General features: G+C 46.3%; 1 pseudogene; it reads right to left on the reverse strand.

Annotated features, from left to right (window-relative positions):
- The window catches only part of LOC124006203, a 75,974-nt pseudogene that overhangs the window by 9,082 nt on the left and 41,500 nt on the right, over window positions 1-25,392 (reverse strand).

A 25,392-nucleotide genomic window follows, 5' to 3' on the forward strand; every position in this document is an offset into this window, starting at 1 on the left:
TCTCTTAATTTATATAGTGACGAGCCACATTTTACATTCATAATGACGTTGTAAAACTAGGCTACCGGACCGTGAACCATACCGGTAACATCACCAGTAGCCTACTGAACGTAGCCATGGTAACATCACCAGTAGTCTACACGTAGTAACATCACCAGTAGTCTACTGAACGTAGCCATGGTAACATCACCAGTAGCTACTACGTAGCCATGGTAACATCACCAGTAGTCTACTGAAGCGTAGCCTGGTAACATCACCAGTAGTCTACTGAACGTAGCCCTGGTAACATCACCAGTAGTCTACCAGCCATGGTAACATCACCAGTAGTCTCTAGCCTGGTAACATCACCAGTAGTCTACTGAGCCATGGTAACATCACCAGTAGCCTACTGTGGCCATGGTAACATCACCAGTAGTCTACTGAACGTGGCCATGGTAACATCACCAGTCTACTAGTAGCCATGGTAACATCACCAGTAGTCTACTGAGCGTGGCCATGGTAACATCACCAGTAGTCTACTGAGCGTAGCCATGGTAACATCACCAGTAACGTAGCCATGGTAACATCACCAGTAGTCTACTGAACGTAGCCATGGTAACATCACCAGTAGTCTACTGAACGTAGCCATGGTAACATCACCAGTAGCCTACTGTAGTCTACGTAGCCATGGTAACATCACCAGTAGTCTACTCGTAGCCATGGTAACATGACGTAGCAATGGTAACACGTAGCCATGGTAACATCACCAGTAGTCTACTGAACGTAGCCATGGTAACCGTATGGTAACATCACCAGTAGTCTACTAGCCATGGTAACATCACCAGTATCTGGTAACATCACCAGTAGTCTACTGAACGTAGCCATGGTAACATCACCAGTAGTCTACTGAAGCCATGGTAACATCACCCATGGTAACATCACCAGTAGTCTACTGAACGTAGCCATGGTAACATCACCAGTAGTCTACTGAACGTAGCCATGGTAACATCACCAGTAGTCTACTGAACGTAGCCATGGTAACATCACCAGTAGTCTACTGAACGTAGCCATGGTAACATCACCAGTAGTCTACTGAACGTGGCCATGGTAACATCACCAGTAGTCTAACATCATCACCAGTAGTCTACTGAACATGGTAACATCACCAGTAGTCTACTCAACGTAGCCATGGTAACATCACCAGTAGTCTACTGAACGTAGCCATGGTAACATCACCAGTAGTCTAGTAGTAGAGCCTCATCACTACAGTCTCCTCCTAGTAGTAGAGCCTCGTCATTACAGTATCCTAGTGGTAGAGACTCATCACTACAGTCTCCTCCTAGTAGTAGAGCCTCGTCATTACAGTCTCCTAGTGGTAGAGCCTCATCACTACAGTCTCATAGTGGTAGTGCCTCATCACTACAGTCTCTTCCTAGTGGTAGAGCATCATCATTACAGTATCCTAGTGGTAGAGACTCATCACTACAGTCTCCTCCTAGTGGTAGAGCCTCGTCATTACAGTCTCCTAGTGGTAGAGCCTCGTCATTACAGTATCCTAGTGGTAGAGACTCATCACTACAGTCTCCTCCTAGTAGTAGAGCATCATCATTACAGTATCCTAGTGGTAGAGACTCATCACTACAGTCTCCTCCTAGTAGTAGAGCATCATCATTACAGTATCCTAGTGGTAGAGACTCATCAATACAGTCTCCTCCTAGTAGTAGAGCCTCGTCATTACAGTCTCCTAGTGGTAGAGCCTCATCACTACAGTCTCATAGTGGTAGTGCCTCATCACTACAGTCTCTTCCTAGTGGTAGAGCATCATCATTACAGTATCCTAGTGGTAGAGACTCATCACTACAGTCTCCTCCTAGTGGTAGAGCCTCGTCATTACAGTCTCCTAGTGGTAGAGCCTATAAGTGTCTGGAACTTCCTGTGTGGAAGCCCCCCCTGCTTTCAATGTACTATGTTTCCCTCGTGTAGTGTTTTGTTTATTTAGGCAGTCACCTGAAGAATGGACAGAGAGGTAAATGGAATGTAACGTTGCGGATAAAGTTTTGAAAGGCACAATTTCATGTGTACAATATCTAAAAGACCTGCTACACTATACTGAGAGCTTTGCCATTTCTAAAAGAACGTTTTGGGGTCTAGTGCCATTTCTAAAACAACATTTTGGGGTCCAGGGGTGTTTTTGAGCTCGGCCCTTCTATAACATGACATTTCCACAGTGGTCGACTTGGGCCGGAGCCGAGTGCCGACACCTCAAATGTTCTCCTGCTTGAGCTCCTCTCCTGTTCCGCACACACCTGTCTATATAAGGTCCCATAGTTGACAGTGCATGTCAGAGCAAAAACCAACCCATGAGGTCAAAGGAACTGTCCGTAGAGCTCCAAGACAGAATCGTGTTGAGGTACAGATCTGGGGAAAGGTACCAAAGCATTTCTGCTGCGTTGAAGGTCCCAAAGAACACATTCTTAAACGGAAGAAGTTTGGAACCACCAAGACTCTTCCTGGAGTTGGCCGCCCGGCGAAACTGAGCAATCAGGGGAGAAGGGTCTTGGGCAGGGAGGAACCCGATTGTTACTCTCCCAGAGCTCTAGAGTTCCTCTGTGGAGATGGGAAAACCTGTAGCACTCCACCAATCAGGCCTTTATGGTGAAGAGGCCAGTTGGAAGCCACTCCTCAGCAAAAGGCACATGACAGCCTGCTTGGAGTTTGCCAAAAGGCACCTAAAGGACTCTGACCATGAGAAACAAGATCCTCTGGTCTGATGAAACCAAGATTGAACTCTTTGGCCTGAATGCCAAGATCCACGTCTGGAGGAAACCTGGCACCATCCCTACAGTTTAGCATGGTGGTAGCAGCATCATGCCGTGGGGATGTTTTTCAGCAGCAGGGACTGGGAGACTAGTCAGGATCGAGGGAAAGATGACAGGGGAGAAGGTCCACCTTCCAACAGGACAACGACCCTAAGCACACAGCCAAGACAACGCAGGACAAGTCTCTGAATGTCCTTGAGTGCTCAGCTTAAGCCTGGACTTGAACATGATCGAACATCTCTGGAAAGACCTGAAAATACAGTGTCTTGCGAAAGTATTCGCCCCCCTTGAACTTTGCGACCTTTTGCCACATTTCAGGCTTCAAACATAAAGATATAAAACTGTATTTTTTTTGTGAAGAATCAACAACAAGTGGGACACAATCATGAAGTGGAACGACATTTATTGGATATTTCAAACTTTTTTAACAAATCAAAAACTGAAAAATTGGGCGTGCAAAATTATTCAGCCCCTTTACTTTCAGTGCAGCAAACTCTCCAGAAGTTCAGTGAGGATCTCTGAATGATCCAATGTTGACCTAAATGACTAATGATGATAAATACAATCCACCTGTGTGTAATCAAGTCTCGATATAAATGCACCTGCACTGTGATAGTCTCAGAGGTCCGTTAAAAGCGCAGAGAGCATCATGAAGAACAAGGAACACATCAGGCAGGTCCGAGATACTATTGTGAAGAAGTTTAAAGCTGGATTTGGATACAAAAAGATTTCCCAGGCTTTAAACATCCCAAGGAGCACTGTGCAAGCGATAATATTGAAATGGAAGGAGTATCAGACCACTGCAAATCTAGCAAGAACTGGCCGTCCTTCTAAACTTTCAGCTCATACAAGGAGAAGACTGATAAGAGATGCAGCCAAGAGGCCCATGATCACTCTGGATGAACTGCAGAGATCTACAGCTGAGGTGGGAGACTCTGTCCATAGGACAACAATCAGTCGTATATTGCACAAATCTGGCCTTTATGGAAGAGTGGCAAAAAGAAAGACATTTCTTAAAGATATCTATAAAAAGTGTTGTTTAAAGTTTGCCACAAGCCACCTGGGAGACACACCAAACATGTGGAAGAAGGTGCTCTGGTCAGATGAAACCAAAATTAAACTTTTTGGCAATAATGCAAAACGTTATGTTTGGCGTAAAAGCAACACCCTGAACACACCATCCTCACTGTCAAACATGGTGGAGGCAGCATCATGGTTTGGGCCTGCTTTTCTTCAGCAGGGACAGGGAATATGGTTAAAATTGATGGGAAGATGGATGGAGCCAAATACAGGACCATTCTGGAAGAAAACCTGATGGAGTCTGCAAAAGACCTGAGACTGGGATGGAGATTTGTCTTCCAACAAGACAATGATCAAAACATGAAGCAAAATATACAATGGAATGGTTCAAAAATAAACATATCCAGGTGTTAGAATGGCCAAGTCAAAGTCCAGACCTGAATCCAATCGAGAATCTGTGGAAAGAACTGAAAACTGCTGTTCAAATGCTCTCCATCCAACCTCACTGAGCTCGAGCTGTTTTGCAAGGAGGAATGGGAAAAAATTTCAGTCTCTTGATGTGCAAAACTGATAGAGACATACCCCAAGCGACTTACAGCTGTAATCGCAGCAAAAGGTGGCACTACAAAGTATTAACTTAAGGGGGCTGAATAATTTTGCACGCCCACTTTTTCAGTTTTTAATTTGTTAAAAAAGTTTGAAATATCCAATAAATGTCGTTCCACTTCATGATTATGTCCCACTTGTTGTTGATTCTTCACAGAAAAATACAGTTTTATATCTTTATGTTTGAAGCCTGAAATGTGGCAAAAGGTCGCAAAGTTCCAGGGGCCGAATACTTTCGCAAGGCACTGTATCTGTGCAGTGACGCCCCCCATCCAATCTGACAGAGCATGAGAGGATCTGCAGAGAAGAATGGGAGAAACACCCCAAATACAGGTGTGCCAAGTTTGTAGCGTCATACCCAAGACTCTAGGCTGTAATCGCTGCCAAAGGTGCTTCAACAAAGTACTGAGCATAGGGTCTGAAAACTTATGTAAATGTAATTTCACTTTTTATAAATTTGCAAACATTTAAAAACATATATTTTTTTGGTTTGTCATTATGGGGTATTGTGTGTAGATTACTGAGGAACATTTTTTTCTTCAATTTTAGAATAAGGCTGTAATGTAACAAAATGGAAAACGTCTAGGGGTCTGAATACCTTCCAAATGCACTGCACGCACACACACACACACACACACACACACACACACACACACACACACACACACACACACACACACACACACACACACACACACACACACACACACACACACACACACACACACACACACCATTCAGACCCCTTATAGAACCAGCAGGGTACAGCTGACTTGTAGTACTCTGATTGAACCACCTGACATGTGTAGTACTGACTTGTGTACTAGTCTTATAGAACCACCAGGGGGCAGCCGACTACTCTACAACATGGTTTACAACCTTTTCCAGCATGAGAGCTACTTTTTAAAATTAAGCATGTCCCAAGCTACACCATTTATTCTAGCTTTCAAATAGGCACATTATTCTCTCCCCTCCCCTCCCCTCCCCTGGATCCTTAGTGTACAAGAGAAAGTAGTGATTTCTATCAATATACATGGCAAAGGTAAAATAATAACTAAGGGGGGGGCTATACAATCTGGTCTTTTCCCCAAAATATGTTCAGTTAAAATGTTCCTAGTTTTGTTTTTCACTCTCAAAATTACAATTGTTCATAGAGAATTTCAATGCTTAAACCACATCAGAACAATTTTATTTTGGTCTGGAAGAAAACATTATTTTAAATTTTATTTAACCTTTATTTTACTAGTCAAGTCAGTTAAGAAAAATTCTTATTTTCAATGACGGCCGAGGAGCACCGTCTGTTGCCAGTTGGTGTGAGTTGACAGATACTTCCCCAAAAACCTTAATTAAACATTTACTGCAAAGTTATTGTACCTGCACATTCCTCACTCGCTAGATGTGCAACTAAAGGGCTCCCAGCATCGCAGTGCAAGAGGCATCACTGCAGTCCCTGGTTCGAATCCAGGCTGTGTCACATCTGGCCGTGATTGGGAGTCCCATAAGGTGGCCCAGCGTTGTTCGAGTTTGCCTGGGGTTGGTCGTCAATGAAAATATATATTTTTTCTTAACTGACTTGCCTAGGTAATACTAGATGAAAGACAAAACACAGACAGCCAGGGGCAATAAATATTGCTGGAAATTAATTGGCAGATATTGTGTTAGGTTTGGCTTTAGTGGCTAATCAGGGGTGGGATAATGTCAATGCTGCATGAATTAGATATAAACTGTGAGCTTGCATTGTCTGATACTTATGAGATTTGTTAATGACAGTTTTCAGTGGAAAATATAGAAAATGTAATGTGTTTTCAGAATTGTTTGGCGAGCTACTCATATGTTGGTTCTGAGTTACTACTGGTAGCTCTGAGTTACTACTGGTAGCTCTGAGTTACTACTGGTAGCTCTGAGTTACTACTGGTAGCTCTGAGTTACTACTGGTAGCTCTGAGTTACTACTGGTAGCTCTGAGTTACTACTGGTAGCTTTGAGTTCCTGGTAGCTCCCAATCAACCTGTTGGAAACCCCTGATCTATAGTTGAAGTCAGAAGTTTACATATACTTAGGTTGGAGTCATTAAAACTCGTTTTTCAACCACTCCACAAATGTATTGTTAACAAACTATAGTTTTGGCAAGTCAGTTAGGACATCTACTTTGTGCATGACACAAGTCATTTTTCCAACAATTGTTTACAGATTATTTAATTAATAATTCACTGTATCACAATTCCAGTGGGTCAGAAGTTTACATACACTAAGTTGACTGTGCCTTTAAAGAGCCTGGAAAATTCCAGAAAATGATGTCATGGCTTTAGAAGCTTCTGATAGGCTAACTGACATAATTTGAGTCAATTGGAGGTGTGACTGTGGATGTATTTCAAGGCCTACCTTCAAACTCAGTGCTTCTTTGCTTGACATCATGGGAAAATCAAAAGAAATCAGCGAAGACCCCAGAAAAAAAACATTGTGGACCTCCACAAGTCTGGTTCATCCGTGGGAGCAATGTACAAACAACATAGTATGGAAGTATAAACACCATGGGACCACGCAGCCATCATACCGCCCAGGAAGGAGACGCGTTCTGTCTCCTAGAGATGAACGTACTTTGGTGTGAAAATGGCAAGTCAATCCCAGAACAACAGCAAAGGACCTTGTGAAAATGCTGGAGGAAACAGGTACAAAAGTATCTATATCCACAGTAATATAGTGGGGGTGCTTTGCTGCAGGAGTGACTTCTGCACTTCACATCACGAGGAAGGAAAATTATGTGGATATATTGAAGCAACATCTCAAGACATCAGTCAGGAAGTTAACACTTGGTGGCAAATGGATCTTCCAAATGAACAATGACCCCAAGCATACTCCCAATGTTGTGGCAAAATGGCTTAAAGGACAACAAATTTAAGATATTGGAGTGGCCATCACAAAGCCTTGACCTCAATCCTATAGAAAACTTGTGGGCATAACTGAAAAAGCATGTGCGAGCAAGGAGGTCTACAAACCTGACTCAGTTACACCAGCTCTGTCAGGAGGAATGGGCCAAAATTCACCCAACACAGAACGCTACCCAAAACATTTGACTCAAGTTAAACAATTTAAAGGCAGTGCTACCAAATACTAATTGAGTGTATGTGAACTTCTGACCCACTGGAAATGTGGTGAAAGAAATAAAAGCTGAAATAAATCATTCTCTACTATTATTCTGACATTTTTACATTCCTAAAATAAAGTGGCGATCCTAACTGACCTAAAATAGGGGATTTTTATTAGGATTAAATGTCAGGAATTGTGAAAAACTGTCGCTCTGGATAAGAGCGTCTGCTAAATGACTTAAATGTAAATGTATTTGGCTAAGGTGTATGTAAACTTCCGACTTCAACTGTACACCTTTGTGTAGTACTCTGTTAAAACCACCAGGGGGCAGATGAAGGTCATACAGTAAAGTGCTGCTCTGCTTAGAGGATTCTAGAATACAGAGCCAAGGACACCGGAACAAAGAGAGAGATGCTGAGGAGCTCCAGTATGCATCACCATCAACCAGCTCTGACTGGCAGCATCAGCGTACAGCCCATACCAAACTGTGTTATTGTGTCCAGACTGAAGGCCATGGGTAATATAATAATGATAATAATATATGCCATTTAGCAGACGCTTTTATCCAAAGCGACTTACAGTCATGTGTGCATACATTCTACGTATGGGTGGTCCCGGGGATCGAACCCACTACCCTGGCGTTACAAGCGCCATGCTCTACCAACTGAGCTACAAATGAATAGTATGTGGATAATGTATTTAATCACGACACTGCTCTCTGAAATTGACCTGCGTAGTCTATTCAAAAACGTTGAGGTCGAGTGCTGAAAACATGAAGTCCTCATGTAACCAGAGAATCACTGGGGCCAGAAGGTGGAGATGGGCCAGAAGGTGGAGACGGGCCAGAAGGTGGAGACGGGCCAGAAGGTGGAGATGGGCCAGAAGGTGGAGACGGGCCAGAAGGTGGAGACGGGCCAGAAGGTGGAGATGGGCCAGAAGGTGGGACGGGCCAGAAGGTGGAGACGGGCCAGAAGGTGGAGACGGGCCAGAAGGTGGAGATGGGCCAGAAGGTGGAGACGGGCCAGAAGGTGGAGACGGGCCAGAAGGTGGAGATGGGCCAGAAGGTGGAGACGGGCCAGAAGGTGGAGACGGGCCAGAAGGTGGAGATGGGCCAGAAGGTGGAGACGGGCCAGAAGGTGGAGACGGGCCAGAAGGTGGAGACGGGCCAGAAGGTGGAGACGGGCCAGAAGGTGGAGACGGGCCAGAAGGTGGAGACGGGCCAGAAGGTGGAGACGGGCCAGAAGGTGGAGACGGGCCAGAAGGTGGAGACGGGCCAGAAGGTGGAGACGGGCCAGAAGGTGGAGATGGGCCAGAAGGTGGAGACGGGCCAGAAGGTGGAGATGGGCCAGAAGGTGGAGACGGGCCAGAAGGTGGAGACGGGCCAGAAGGTGGAGACGGGCCAGAAGGTGGAGACGGGCCAGAAGGTGGAGATGGGCCAGAAGGTGGAGATGGGCCAGAAAGTGGAGATGGGCCAGAAAGTGGAGATGGGCCAGAAGGTGGAGACGGGCCAGAAGGTGGAGACGGGCCAGAAGGTGGAGACGGGCCAGAAGGTGGAGATGGGCCAGAAGGTGGAGACGGGCCAGAAGGTGGAGACGGGCCAGAAGGTGGAGATGGGCCAGAAGGTGGAGATGGGCCAGAAGGTGGAGATGGGCCAGAAGGTGGAGATGGGCCAGAAGGTGGAGATGGGCCAGAAGGTGGAGAAAGGTGGAGATGGGCCAGAAGGTGGAGATGGGCCAGAAGGTGGAGATGGGCCAGAAGGTGGAGACGGGCCAGAAGGTGGAGACGGGCCAGAAAGGTGGAGATGGGCCAGAAGGTGGAGATGGGCCAGAAGGTCTGCCAGAAGGTGGAGACGGGCCAGAAGGTGGAGACGGGCCAGAAGGTGGAGACGGGCCAGAAGGTGGACATCTGGGCCAGAAGGTGGAGACAAAATCCAGAAGGTGGAGGGCCAGAAGGTGGATTGGACGGGCCAAAAGGTGGAGGGGTAGATGGGCCAGAAGGTACCAATCTAAGATAGGGCTAAGAGTAAGGTGGAGATGGGCCAGACAGGTGGAGAGAGCCAGAAGGTGGACACGGGCCAGAAGGTGGAGAAGGGCCAGAAAGTGGAGATGGGCCAGAAGGTGGAGACGGGCCAGAAGGTGGGACGGGCCAAAGGTGGAGATGGGCCAGAAGGTGGAGATGGGCCAGAAGGTGGAGACGGGCCAGAAGGTGGAGACGGGCCAGAAGGTGGAGATGGGCCAGAAGGTGGAGATGGGCCAGAAGGTACTAACGGGCCAGAAAGGTGGATTTTGGCCAGAAGGTGGGTGGAGACTATACCAGAAGGTGGAACGGGCCAGAAGGTGCAGACGGGCCAGAAGGTGGAACGGGCCAGAAGGTGGAGACGGGCCAGAAGGTGGAGACGGGCCAGAAGGTGGAGACGGGCCAGAAGGTGGACTAACGGGCCAGAAGGTGGAGATGGGCCAGAAGGTGGAACGGGCCAGAAGGTGGAGACGGGCCAGAAGGTGGAGATGGGCCAGAAAGTGGAGATGGGCCAGAAGGTGGAGACGGGCCAGAAGGTGGAGATGGGCCAGAAGGTGGAGACGGGCCAGAAGGTGGAGACGGGCCAGAAGGTGGAGACGGGCCAGAAGGTGGAGACGGGCCAGAAGGTGGAGACTATACCAGAAGGTGGAGACGGGCCAGAAGGTGGAGACGGGCCAGAAGGTGGAGACGGGCCAGAAGGTGGAGACGGGCCAGAAGGTGGAGACGAGGTTACGTTAGCTGTGGATTCATGAGGGGCCGCACCAACATCCACACCTCACGCCAATTTGTTTAAGATTCCCCCTTCTCGACAGCGGACAGACATTTTTACACTTTAGAATTAATTTTGGGCAATTCCACACACTCTGCCATGGGGCGCAGAAAACAATTTTGCCATTTTATAACTAATTTCCTGCAACTTTACACATTTTGACATAGGGTGGAGAGAAATGTTTGCAGTTTTAAATATGACATCTGAGTGAGACTGACTAACAAAATCAATGAGGAACCATCGGCAGGTATTGGACCATGATTACTAAATATAGAGATCCTGGTAGCTCGACTAATTTACCAATCTAAATATGTTTGCTGACATGGACTAATTGAGTAACTGTCAGTGACTGACATAAAAACAGCTAATGCACAACCAAATACTCTACTATACTAACTATACTCTACTATACTAACTATACTAACTATACTAACTATACTAACTATACTAACTATACTACTATACTAACTATACTAACTATACCAACTATACCAACTATACTAACTATACTAACTATACCAACTATACTAACTATACTAACTATACTAACTATACCAACTATACCAACTATACCAACTATACCAACTATACCAACTATACTAACTATACTAACTATACTAACTATACTAACTATACCTACTATACTCTACTATACTCTACTATACTAACTATACTAACTATACTAACTATACCAACTATACTAACTATACTAACTATACTAACTATACTAACTATACTAACTATACTCAACTATACTAACTATACTCTACTATACTAACTATACCAACTATACTAACTATACCAACTATACTAACTATACTCTACTATACTAACTATACTAACTATACCAACTATACTAACTATACTAACTATACTAACTATACCAACTATACTAACTATACTAACTATACTAACTATACCAACTATACTCTACTATACTAACTATACTAACTATACTAACTATACTAACTATACTAACTATACCAACTATACTAACTATACTAACTATACTAACTATACTAACTATACTAACTATACTAACTATACTCTACTATACTAACTATACTAACTATACTAACTATACTAACTATACTAACTATACTCTACTATACTAACTATACTACCTACTATACTAACTATACCAACTATACTAACTATACCAACTATACTAACTATACCAACTATACCAACTATACTAACTATACCAACTATACTAACTATACTAACTATACCAACTATACTAACTATACTCTACTATACTAACTATAGCTCTACTATACTCTACTATACTAACTATACTAACTATACCAACTATACAACTATACTAACTATCCCAACTATAGCCAACTATACTAACTATACTAACTATACTAACTATACTAACTATACCAACTATACCAACTATACCAACTATACCAACTATACCAACTATACCAACTATACCAACTATACTAACTATACCAACTATACCAACTATACCAACTATACTAACTATACCAACTATACCAACTATACCAACTATACCAACTATACCAACTATACTAACTATACTAACTATACCAACTATACCAACTATACCAACTATACCAACTATACTAACTATACTAACTATACTAACTATACTAACTATACCAACTATACTAACTATACTAACTATACTAACTATACTAACTATACTAACTTGCAACAGTAAATTGAGACCCAAACTGAGCAGATTGACGGCTCCAACAGTAACCCAACCACCTAGAGCAAGGTGACAGCTCCAACAGTAACCCAACCACCTAGAGCTAGCTGACAGCTCCAACAGTAACCCAACCACCTAGAGCAAGCTGACAGCTCCAACAGTAACCCAACCACCTAGAGCAAGGTGACAGCTCCAACAGTAACCCAACCACCTAGAGCAAGGTGACAGCTCCAACAGTAACCCAACCACCTAGAGCAAGGTGACAGCTCCAACAGTAACCCAACCACCTAGAGCTAGCTGACAGCTCCAACAGTAACCCAACCACCTAGAGCAAGCTGACAGCTCCAACAGTAACCCAACCACCTAGAGCAAGCTGACAGCTCCAACAGTAACCCAACCACCTAGAGCAAGGTGACAGCTCCAACAGTAACCCAACCACCTAGAGCAAGGTGACAGCTCCAACAGTAACCCAACCACCTAGAGCAAGGTGACAGCTCCAGCAGTAACCCAACCACCTAGAGCAAGGTGACAGCTCCAGCAGTAACCCAACCACCTAGAGCAAGGTGACAGCTCCAGCAGTAACCCAACCACCTAGAGCAAGGTGACAGCTCCAACAGTAACCCAACCACCTAGAGCAAGGTGACAGCTCCAGCAGTAACCCTACCTCCTAGAGCTACCTGACAGCTCCAGCAGTAACCCTACCTCCTAGAGCTACCTGACAGCTCCAGCAGTAACCCTACCTCCTAGAGCTACCTGACAGCTCCAGCAGTAACCCGACCTCATAGAGCTACCTGACAGCTCCAGCAGTAACACTACCTCCTAGAGCTAGCTGACAGCTCCAGCAGTAACCCTACCTCATAGAGCTACCTGACAGCTCCAGCAGTAACCCTACCTCCTAGAGCTACCTGACAGCTCCAGCAGTAACCCTACCTCCTAGAGCTACCTGACAGCTCCAGCAGTAACCCTACCTCCTAGAGCTAGCTGACAGCTCCAGCAGTAACCCTACCTCCTAGAGCTAGCTGACAGCTCCAGCAGTAACTCTACCTCCTAGAGCTACCTGACAGCTCCAGCAGTAACCCTACCTCCTAGAGCTAGCTGACAGCTCCAACAGTAACCCTACCTCCCAGAGCTAGCTGACAGCTCCAGCAGTAACTCTACCTCCCAGAGCTAGCTGACAGCTCCAGCAGTAACTCTACCTCCCAGAGCTAGCTGACAGCTCCAGCAGTAACTCTACCTCCCAGAGCTAGCTGACAGCTCCAGCAGTAACTCTACCTCCTAGAGCTAGCTGACAGCTCCAACAGTAACCCTACCTCCCAGAGCTAGCTGACAGCTCCAGCAGTAACTCTACCTCCCAGAGCTAGCTGACAGCTCCAGCAGTAACTCTACCTCCCAGAGCTAGCTGACAGCTCCAGCAGTAACTCTACCTCCTAGAGCTCCAACAGTAACTCTACCTAATAGAACTAGCTGACAGCTCCAGCAGTAACTCTACCTCCTAGAGCTAGCTGACAGCTCCAGCAATAACCCTACCTCCTAGAGCTAGCTGACAGCTCCAACAGTAACTCTACCTCCTAGAGCTAGCTGACAGCTCCAGCAGTAACTTTACCTCCTAGAGCTAGCTGACAGCTCCAGCAGTAACTCTACCTCCTAGAGCTAGCTGACAGCTCCAGCAGTAACTCTACCTCCTAGAGCTCCAACAGTAACTCTACCTAATAGAACTAGCTGACAGCTCCAACAGTAACTCTACCTCCCAGAGCTAGCTGACAGCTCCAGCAGTAACTCTACCTCCTAGAGCTCCAACAGTAACTCTACCTAATAGAACTAGCTGACAGCTCCAGCAGTAACTCTACCTCCTAGAGCTAGCTGACAGCTCCAGCAGTAACCCTACCTCATAGAGCTAGCTGACAGCTCCAGCAGTAACCCTACCTCCAAGAGCTAGCTGACAGCTCCAGCAGTAACCCTACCTCATAGAGCTAGCTGACAGCTCCAGATGTAACCCTACCTCCTAGAGCTAGCTGACAGCTCCAGCAGTAACCCTACCTCCTAGAGCTAGCTGACAGCTCCAACAGTAACTCTACCTCCTAGAGCTAGCTGACAGCTCCAGCAGTAACTTTACCTCCTAGAGCTAGCTGACAGCTCCAGCAGTAACTCTACCTCCTAGAGCTAGCTGACAGCTCCAGCAGTAACTCTACCTCCTAGAGCTAGCTGACAGCTCCAACAGTAACTCTACCAACTAGACTTAGCTGACAGCTCCAGCAGTAACTCTACCTCCTAGAGCTAGCTAACAGTAACTCTACCAAATAGACCTAGCTGACAGCTCCAGCAGTAACTCTACCTCATAGAGCTAGCTGACAGCTCCAGCAATAACCCTACCTCATAGAGCAAAGTGACAGCTCCAGCAGTAACCCTACCTCCTAGAGCTAGCTGACAGCTCCAGCAGTAACCCTACTTTCCTAGAGCTAGCTGACAGCTCCAGCAGTAACACTACCTCCTAGAGCTAGCAGACAGCTCCAGCAGTAACTCTACCTCCTAGAGCTAGCTGACAGCTCCAGCAGTAACTCTACCTACTAGAGCTAGCTGACAGCTCCAGCAGTAACTCTACCTCCCAGAGCTAGCTGACAGCTCCAGCAGTAACCCTACCTCCTAGAGCTACCTGACAGCTCCAGCAGTAACCCTACCTCCTAGAGCTACCTGACAGCTCCAGCAGTAACCCTACCTCCTAGAGCTACCTGACAGCTCCAGCAGTAACCCTACCTCCTAGAGCTAGCTGACAGCTCCAGCAGTAACCCTACCTCCTAGAGCTAGCTGACAGCTCCAGCAGTAACTCTACCTCCTAGAGCTAGCTGACAGCTCCAGCAGTAACCCTACCTCCTAGAGCTACCTGACAGCTCCAGCAGTAACCCTACCTCCTAGAGCTACCTGACAGCTCCAGCAGTAACCCTACCTCCTAGAGCTACCTGACAGCTCCAGCAGTAACTCTACCTCCTAGAGCTAGCTGACAGCTCCAGCAGTAACCCTACCTCCTAGAGCTAGCTGACAGCTCCAGATGTAACCCTACCTCCTAGAGCTAGCTGACAGCTCCAGCAGTAACCCTACCTCCTAGAGCTAGCTGACAGCTCCAGCAGTAACTTTACCTCCTAGAGCTAGCTGACAGCTCCAGCAGTAACTCTACCTCCTAGAGCTAGCTGACAGCTCCAGCAATAACCCTACCTCATAGAGCAAGGTGACAGCTCCAGCAGTAACCCTACCTCCTAGAGCTAGCTGACAGCTCCAGCAATAACCCTACCTCATAGAGCAAGGTGACAGCTCCAGCAGTAACCCTACCTCCTAGAGCTAGCTGACAGCTCCAGCAGTAACCCTACCTCCTAGAGCTCGCTGACAGCTCCAGCAGTAACCCTACCTCCTAGAGCTAGCTAACAGCTCCAGCAGTAACCCTACCTCCTAGAGCTAGCAGACAGCTCCAGCAGTAACCCTACCTCCTAGAGCTAGCTGACAGCTCCAGCAATAACTCTACCTACTAGAGCTAGCTGACAGCTCCAGCAGTAACTCTACCTACTAGAGCTAGCTGACAGCTCCAGCAGTAACTCTACCTCCCAGAGCTAGCTGACAGCTCCAGCAGTAACCCTACCTCCTAGAGCTACCTGACAGCTCCAGCAGTAACCCTACCTCCTAGAGCTACCTGACAGCTCCAGCAGTAACCCTACCTCCTAGAGCTACCTGACAGCTCCAGCAGTAACCCTACCTCCTAGAGCTACCTGACAGCTCCAGCAGTAACCCTACCTCCTAGAGCTAGCTGACAGCTCCAGCAGTAACCCTACCTCCTAGAGCTAGCTGACAGCTCCAGCAGTAACCCTACCTCCTAGAGCTAGCTGACAGCTCCAGATGTAACCCTACCTCCTAGAGCTAGCTGACAGCTCCAGCAGTAACCCTACCTCCTAGAGCTAGCTGACAGCTCCAGCAGTAACTTTACCTCCTAGAGCTAGCTGACAGCTCCAGCAGTAACTCTACCTCCTAGAGCTAGCTGACAGCTCCAGCAATAACCCTACCTCATAGAGCAAGGTGACAGCTCCAGCAGTAACCCTACCTCCTAGAGCTAGCTGACAGCTCCAGCAGTAACACTACCTCCTAGAGCTAGCAGACAGCTCCAGCAGTAACTCTACCTCCTAGAGCTAGCTGACAGCTCCAGCAGTAACTCTACCTACTAGAGCTAGCTGACAGCTCCAGCAGTAACTCTACCTCCCAGAGCTAGCTGACAGCTCCAGCAGTAACCCTACCTCCTAGAGCTACCTGACAGCTCCAGCAGTAACCCTACCTCCTAGAGCTACCTGACAGCTCCAGCAGTAACCCTACCTCCTAGAGCTACCTGACAGCTCCAGCAGTAACCCTACCTCCTAGAGCTACCTGACAGCTCCAGCAGTAACCCTACCTCCTAGAGCTACCTGACAGCTCCAGCAGTAACCCTACCTCCTAGAGCTAGCTGACAGCTCCAGATGTAACCCTACCTCCTAGAGCTAGCTGACAGCTCCAGCAGTAACCCTACCTCCTAGAGCTAGCTGACAGCTCCAGATGTAACCCTACCTCCTAGAGCTAGCTGACAGCTCCAGCAGTAACCCTACCTCCTAGAGCTAGCTGACAGCTCCAGCAGTAACTTTACCTCCTAGAGCTAGCTGACAGCTCCAGCAGTAACTCTACCTCCTAGAGCTAGCTGACAGCTCCAGCAATAACCCTACCTCATAGAGCAAGGTGACAGCTCCAGCAGTAACCCTACCTCCTAGAGCTAGCTGACAGCTCCAGCAGTAACTCTACCTACTAGAGCTAGCTGACAGCTCCAGCAGTAACTCTACCTCCTAGAGCTAGCTGAACAGTAACTCTACCAAATGAGAGCTCCAGCAGCTGACAGCTCCAGCAGTAACTCTACCAAATAGAGCTAGCTGACAGCTCCAGCAGTAACTCTACCAAATAGAGCTAGCTGACAGCTCCAGCAGTAACTCTACCTACTAGAGCTAGCTGACAGCTCCAGCAGTAACTCTACCTCCTAGAGCTAGCTGACAGCTCCAGCAGTAACTACCTCCTAGAGCTAGCTGACAGCTCCAACAGTAACTCTACCTACTAGAGCTAGCTGACAGCTCCAGCAGTAACTCTACCTCCCTAGAGCTCCAACAGTAACTCTACCTCCTAGAGCTAGCTAACAGTAACTCTACCTAGCTAGAGCTAGCTGACAGCTCCAGCAGTAACTCTACCTACTAGAGCTAGCTGACAGCTCCAACAGTAACTCTACCTACTAGAGCTAGCTGACAGCTCCAGCAGTAACTCTACCTACTAGAGCTAGCTGACAGCTCCAGCAGTAACTCTACCTCTAGAGCTCCAACAGTAACTCTACCTCCTAGAGCTAGCTAACAGTAACTCTACCTAATAGAGCTAGCTGACAGCTCCAGCAGTAACTCTACCTACTAGAGCTAGCTGACAGCTCCAACAGTAACTCTACCTACTAGAGCTAGCTGACAGCTCCAGCAGTAACTCTACCTACTAGAGCTAGCTGACAGCTCCAACAGTAACTCTACCTCCTAGAGCTAGCTGACAGCTCCAACAGTAACTCTACCTACTAGAGCTAGCTGACAGCTCCAGCAGTAACTCTACCTCCTAGAGCTCCAACAGTAACTCTACCTCCTAGAGCTAGCTAACAGTAACTCTACCTAATAGAGCTAGCTGACAGCTCCAGCAGTAACTCTACCTACTAGAGCTAGCTGACAGCTCCAACAGTAACTCTACCTACTAGAGCTAGCTGACAGCTCCAGCAGTAACTCTACCTACTAGAGCTAGCTGACAGCTCCAGCAGTAACTCTACCTCCTAGAGCTCCAACAGTAACTCTACCTCCTAGAGCTAGCTAACAGTAACTCTACCTAATAGAGCTAGCTGACAGCTCCAGCAGTAACTCTACCTACTAGAGCTACCTGACAGCTCCAGCAGTAACCCTACCTCCTAGAGCTAGCTGACAGCTCCAGCAGTAACTCTACCTACTAGAGCTAGCTGACAGCTCCAGCAGTAACTCTACCTCCTAGAGCTAGCTGACAGCTCCAGCAGTAACTCTATCTACTAGAGCTAGCTGACAGCTCCAGCAGTAACCCTACCTACTAGAGCTAGCTGACAGCTCCAACAGTAACTCTACCTCCTAGAGCTCCAGCAGTAAACTACCTACTAGAGCTAGCTGACAGCTCCAGCAGTAACCCTACCTCCCAGAGCTAGCTAACAGTAACTCTACCTAATAGAGCTAGCTGACAGCTCCAGCAGTAACTCTACCTCCTAGAGCTAGCTGACAGCTCCAACAGTAACTCTACCTACTAGAGCTAGCTGACAGCTCCAGCAGTAACTCTACCTCCTAGAGCTAGCTGACAGCTCCAGCAGTAACCCTACCTCCTCCAGAGCTAGCTGACAGCTCCAGCAGTAACTCTACCTACTAGAGCTAGCTGACAGCTCCAGCAGTAACTCTACCTCCTAGAGCTAGCTAACAGTAACTCTACCTAAGCTCCAGAGCTAGCTGACAGCTCCAGCAGTAACTCTACCTACTAGAGCTAGCTGACAGCTCCAACAGTAACTCTACCTACTAGAGCTAGCTGACAGCTCCAGCAATAACTCTACCTACTAGAGCAAGGCTGACAGCTCCAGCAGTAACCCTACCTCCTAGAGCTCTAGAGCTAGCTGACAGCTCCAGCAGTAACTCTACCTACTAGAGCTAGCTGACAGCTCCAGCAGTAACTCTACCTCCTAGAGCTAGCTAACAGTAACTCTACCAAATAGAGCTAGCTGACAGCTCCAACAGTAACTCTACCAAATAGAGCTAGCTGACAGCTCCAGCAGTAACTCTACCAAATAGAGCTAGCTGACAGCTCCAGCAGTAACTCTACCTACTAGAGCTAGCTGACAGCTCCAGCAGTAACTCTACCTCCTAGAGCTAGCTGACAGCTCCAGCAGTAACTACCTCCTAGAGCTAGCTGACAGCTCCAACAGTAACTCTACCTACTAGAGCTAGCTGACAGCTCCAGCAGTAACTCTACCTCCTAGAGCTCCAACAGTAACTCTACCTCCTAGAGCTAGCTAACAGTAACTCTACCTAATAGAGCTAGCTGACAGCTCCAGCAGTAACTCTACCTACTAGAGCTAGCTGACAGCTCCAACAGTAACTCTACCTACTAGAGCTAGCTGACAGCTCCAGCAGTAACTCTACCTACTAGAGCTAGCTGACAGCTCCAGCAGTAACTCTACCTTCTAGAGCTCCAACAGTAACTCTACCTCCTAGAGCTAGCTAACAGTAACTCTACCTAATAGAGCTAGCTGACAGCTCCAGCAGTAACTCTACCTACTAGAGCTAGCTGACAGCTCCAACAGTAACTCTACCTACTAGAGCTAGCTGACAGCTCCAACAGTAACTCTACCTACTAGAGCTAGCTGACAGCTCCAACAGTAACTCTACCTCCTAGAGCTAGCTGACAGCTCCAACAGTAACTCTACCTACTAGAGCTAGCTGACAGCTCCAGCAGTAACTCTACCTCCTAGAGCTCCAACAGTAACTCTACCTCCTAGAGCTAGCTAACAGTAACTCTACCTAATAGAGCTAGCTGACAGCTCCAGCAGTAACTCTACCTACTAGAGCTAGCTGACAGCTCCAACAGTAACTCTACCTACTAGAGCTAGCTGACAGCTCCAGCAGTAACTCTACCTACTAGAGCTAGCTGACAGCTCCAGCAGTAACTCTACCTCCTAGAGCTCCAACAGTAACTCTACCTCCTAGAGCTAGCTAACAGTAACTCTACCTAATAGAGCTAGCTGACAGCTCCATCAGTAACTCTACCTACTAGAGCTAGCTGACAGCTCCAACAGTAACTCTACCTACTAGAGCTAGCTGACAGCTCCAACAGTAACTCTACCTACTAGAGCTAGCTGACAGCTCCAACAGTAACTCTACCTCCTAGAGCTAGCTGACAGCTCCAACAGTAACTCTATCTACTAGAGCTAGCTGACAGCTCCAGCAGTAACCCTACCTACTAGAGCTAGCTGACAGCTCCAACAGTAACTCTACCTCCTAGAGCTCCAGCAGTAACACTACCTACTAGAGCTAGCTGACAGCTCCAGCAGTAACCCTACCTCCCAGAGCTAGCTGACAGCTCCAGCAGTAACTCTACCTCCTAGAGCTCCAACAGTAACTCTACCTCCTAGAGCTAGCTAACAGTAACTCTACCTAATAGAGCTAGCTGACAGCACCAGCAGTAACTCTACCTACTAGAGCTACCTGACAGCTCCAACAGTAACTCTACCTACTAGAGCTAGCTGACATCTACAAGTGTCACTGCTATATGCCTTTAAGTGTAGCTAGGTGATGATTTATGAAATTGTTAATAACCACTGCGATAAGCCATTTTCTACCGGTGACTGTGTTCTTACCTGGTGGGTACCCTGGACTACCCGTTTGGTAGAGGTTAGGTGTGTGTTCTTACCTGGTGGGTACCCTGGACTAGCCGTTTGGTAGAGGTTAGGTGTGTGTTCTTACCTGGTGGGTACCCTGGACTAGCCATTTGGTAGAGGTTAGGTGTGTGTTCTTACCTGGTGGGTACCCTGGACTAGCCGTTTGGTAGAGGTTAGGTGTGTGTTCTTACCTGGTGGGTACCCTGGACTACCCGTTTGGTAGAGGTTAGGTGTGTGTGTTCTTACCTGGTGGGTACCCTGGACTACCTGTTTGGTAGAGGTTAGGTGTGTGTGTTCTTACCTGGTGGGTACCCTGGACTAGCCGTTTGGTAGAGGTTAGGTGTGTAGTTCTTACCTGCAGTGGGTAACCTCCTGGAGCCTACAGAGGACTGTTTGGCTTAGAGGAAACAGTTTGAAACAGTTCTTACATGATGGGACCCTGGACAACGTTTTTGTTAGGTGTTTAGTCTGGGAGCAAAAGTTTTTTTCCTCCTGGGTAGCCTACAATTTATTTTCAAAAGAGTCTTAAGTCCCACGAAACAGTTGTCTGTGATTGGTCAACATGTATGGATTCTTCAAAAGTGTTTGTTTTCATTCAACGAGAGACAACAACAAAAAATTTTGAGAAACCCAAAGATCTTAGACAAACACCAAAGATCTTATTTTCTTAGACATACACCAAAGATCTTAGACAGTTGTCTCACCAAAGATCTTAGTCAAAGATTGGTCAACAGTATGGATTCTTCATAACCAAAGATCTTAGACATTCAACCAAAGACAGACAAACACCAAAGATCTTAGACATACACCAAAGATCTTAGACAAACACCAAAGATCTTAGACATACACCAAAGATCTTAGACATACACCAAAGATCTTAGACATACACCAAAGATCTTAGACATACACCAAAGATCTAGACCTCCTCGGCAAAAACATCAACATTAATGCCATATTTCTGGATTTATCTTAGATTGATTCTGACTATTTTGAGGAAGTGCTACTGGGTAGGTTGTTGGTATGGGGTCTCAAGGGGGACAAACACTAAACATCATTCTTGTTTTTCTAGCGAAGGTATTTTAAGGGAGTACGGGAGCACAGATATTCACTTCGCTGAGTTCAGCTAGAAGCAAACCCAACCTATGTAGGAGGACGCAACACACACACACTGTCATACAACACACTCTGGGGTGAACACACACACACTGGTATACAACACACTCTGGGGTGAACACACACACACTGTCATACAACACACTGGGGTGAACACACACACACTGGTATACAACACACTCTGGGGTGAACACACACACACTGTCATACAACACACTCTGGGGTGAACACACACACACTGGTATACAACACACTCTGGGGTGAACACACACACACTGTCATACAACACACTCTGGGGTGAACGCAACACACACACACTCTGGGGTGGACACAACACACACACACTCTGGGGTGAACACACACACACTGGTATACAACACACTCTGGGGTGAACACACACACACTGGTATACAACACACTCTGGGGTGAACACACACACACTGTCATACAACACACTCTGGGGTGAACGCAACACACACACACTCTGGGGTGGACGCAACACACACACACTCTGGGGTGAACGCAACACACACACACTCTGGGGTGAACGCAACACACACACACTGTCATACAACACACTCTGGGGTGAACGCAACACACACACACTGTCATACAACACACTCTGGGGTGAACACAAACACACACACTGTCATACAACACACTCTGGGGTGAACGCAACACACACACACTCTGGGGTGAACGCAACACACACACACTGTCATACAACACACTCTGGGGTGAACACAAACACACACACTGTCATACAACACACTCTGGGGTGAACGCAACACACACACTCTGGGGTGAACGCAACACACACACACACTGTCATACAACACACTCTGGGGTGGACGCAACACACACACACACTCTGGGGTGAACGCAACACACACACACTCTGGGGTGAACGCAACACACACACACAGTCATACAACACACTCTGGGGTGAACACAACACACACACACACTGTCATACAACACACTCTGGGGTGAACACACACACACTCTGGGGTGAACACAACACACACACACACTGTCATACAACACACTGAGGTGATCGCAACACAAAGACACACTGTCATACAACACACTCTGGGGTGAGCGCAACACACACTGGTATACAACACACTCTGGGGTGAGCGCAACACACACACTCTGGTATACAACACACTCTGAGGCAACACACACACACTGGTATACAACACACTCTGAGGTGAACAACACACACTGGCATACAACACACTTTGGGGTGAATGTATAGTTGTAAACATTGACATAGGAAGACCTGTGGGTGTGTGTATACAAGATTATCTCTCGGTCTTACAGTATGTATGCATATGGTTTTACCACACACAGCAGGAGGGGGAGAGCTCTCCTGTTGATTTAACACCTGTGGGTGTGTGTAGACAGTAGAACATGGTGCACACCAGGATACTACGGCATGTTGAGTGGTTCTGGCTGTTAACCGGTCTTCATTGAGAGATGTTTCACACAACCAGACAACTGGAAGTGTAATGATGAGATGAAACAGACGGCTAATCGGCTCACCAATTAGCAGACATTACAACCTCCAGTATAACCACTAACTAGACAAGGAATTGTTTATGTCTTCTCAGTGATTACATTGTGTGGGAGGAAGGTGAGAAATGAGAGGGATGGAGAGAGGGAGGGAATGAGGAAGAGAGAGGGAGGGAGAGAGAGATGGATGGATGGAGAGAGAAGGATGGATGGAGAAAGAGAGAGATGAGGAGAGAAGGATAGATGGAGAGAGAGAGAAGAAGCATGACACAGGCAGCATCCATGTTGCTGTGTGTGTGTGGTATGTGGAGGTGACAGCTGTGTGGTTGGGGACAGTCATACATTCTGATAGATATCACACTCAGTCCCATCACACTGTGACATACAGGCCCTGTTATAACCCTGGTATAGTGAATGGTAGCATCACACTGTGACATACAGGCCCTGTTATAACCCTGGTATAGTGAATGGTAGCATCACACTGTGACATACAGGCCCTGTTATTATAACCCTGGTATAGTGAATGGTAGCATCACACTGTGACATACAGGCCCTGTAATAACCCTGGTAGTGAATGGTAGCATCACACTGTGACATACAGGCCCTGTTATAACCCTGGTATAGTGAATGGTAGCATCACACTGTGACATACAGGCCCTGTTATAACCCTGGTAGTGAATGGTAGCATCACACTGTGACATAATCAGGCCCTGTTATAACCCTGGTATAGTGAATGAAATAGCACACACTGTGACATCAGGCCCTGTTTAACTGCCTAACTGTTTCCTGGTATAGTCCACAAATGTCTGTTTTTAAATCTTTGCACTGACATACAGGCCCTGTTATAACCCCTGTCATTATAGTGAATGGTAGCATCACACTGTGACATTATCAGGCCCTGTTATAACCCTGGTATAGTGAATGGTCATTAGCATCACACTGTGACAACAGGCCTGTTATAACCACCTGTCATTATCAGTGAATGGTAGCATCTTATAACCACCATGTCATTATCAGTACAGGCCCTGTTATAACCCATTATCATTAGTGAATGGTAGGCAAGCCTCTTAAAACATGTCATTATCATTAGGTCTATAATCACCATAGCCTATCTGATCATCATTACGCCCATGTCATTATCATTAGTACGTAAATCATCCATATCTATAGAAATAAGTCATTATCTTGATTCCGTTTGAGTGTTTAACTGCCTACTGTCATTATCATTAGTACTTAGACAGCCTCTTATAAAACAATTCATTACAAATGTGTCTGTTTTTAAATCTTTGCATTGCTTAGTATAACAGGTTTAACACATTTTTCATTAGTACTTAGTAACGGCCTCTTATAACCACCATGTCATTATCATTAGTACTTAGTATAGCAGCCTCTTATAACCACCATGTCATTATCATTAGTACTTAGTATAGCAGCCTCTTATAACCACCATGTCATTATTATTAGTACTTAGTATAGCAGCCTCTTATAACCACCATGTCATTATCATTAGTACTTAGTATAGCAGCCTGTTATAACCACCATGTCATTATCATTAGTACTTAGTATAGCAGCCTCTTATAACCACCATGTCATTATCATTAGTACTTAGTATAGCAGCCTGTTATAACCACCATGTCATTATCATTAGTACTTAGTATAGCAGCCTGTTATAACCACCATGTCATTATCATTAGTACTTAGTATAGCAGCCTCTTATAACCACCATGTCATTATCATTAGTACTTAGTATAGCAGCCTGTTATAACCACCATGTCATTATCATTAGTACTTAGTATAACAGCCTCTTATAACCACCATGTCATTATCATTAGTACTTAGTATAGCAGCCTCTTATAACCACCATGTCATTATCATTAGTACTTAGTATAGCAGCCTGTTATAACCACCATGTCATTATCATTAGTACTCAGTATAGCAGCCTCTTATAACCACCATGTCATTATCATTAGTACTTAGTATAGCAGCCTCTTATAACCACCATGTCATTATCATTAGTACTCAGTATAGCAGCCTCTTATAACCACCATGTCATTATCATTAGTACTCAGTATAGCAGCCTCTTATAACCACCATGTCATTATCATTAGTACTCAGTATAGCAGCCTCTTATAACCACCATGTCATTATCATTAGTACTTAGTATAGCAGCCTCTTATAACCACCATGTCATTATCATTAGTACTCAGTATAGCAGCCTCTTATAACCACCATGTCATTATCATTAGTACTTAGTATAGCAGTCTCTTATAACCACCATGTCATTATCATTAGTACTTAGTATAGCAGCCTGTTATAACCACCATGTC

The sequence above is a fragment of the Oncorhynchus gorbuscha genome, linkage group LG19 (assembly GCF_021184085.1).
Source record: "Oncorhynchus gorbuscha isolate QuinsamMale2020 ecotype Even-year linkage group LG19, OgorEven_v1.0, whole genome shotgun sequence".
Taxonomy (NCBI): Eukaryota; Metazoa; Chordata; class Actinopteri; order Salmoniformes; family Salmonidae; genus Oncorhynchus; species Oncorhynchus gorbuscha.